Source organism: Penaeus monodon, chromosome 29, assembly GCF_015228065.2.
Source record: "Penaeus monodon isolate SGIC_2016 chromosome 29, NSTDA_Pmon_1, whole genome shotgun sequence".
NCBI lineage: Eukaryota > Metazoa > Arthropoda > Malacostraca > Decapoda > Penaeidae > Penaeus > Penaeus monodon.
In genome coordinates this window covers 37,744,573-37,744,903 of record NC_051414.1, presented here as the reverse complement: position 1 = coordinate 37,744,903, position 331 = coordinate 37,744,573, and the positions used below count along the sequence as shown (strand labels likewise).

Genomic DNA, 331 nt, shown 5'->3' with positions numbered 1-331 from the left:
TGAATGGGTGGCTGTGGTTTTGTGAATGTGTAGATAGAGTTTCGTGAATGAGTGGGCGGGGTTTTATGAATGTTTGGTAGAGTTCTATGAATGAGTGGATGGAGTTTTGTGGGCGGGGTTTTATGAATGAGTAGATGCGTGGCTAGTGAATGAATGGAAGATAGACAGGCAGTAAATGAACAGCTGATGAGTGGATAAAAGAGTGGATACTCACCGTAAAACTACCACATTCAGACAGTCAAGCTCACTCAGACCCCTCAAACCACCTAATTTCATTTAAACCACGTAAAAACACACACACCCAAACTCACTCAGACACCTAAAACCATCT

The 331-nt window shown here is 42.6% G+C and overlaps 1 protein-coding gene across 1 annotated transcript in view; it reads left to right on the top strand.

The window, feature by feature from the left end:
• Window positions 1-331, top strand: part of LOC119592237 (carboxypeptidase E-like) — a 28,024-nt gene that overhangs the window by 15,190 nt on the left and 12,503 nt on the right. The window lies entirely within an intron of this gene.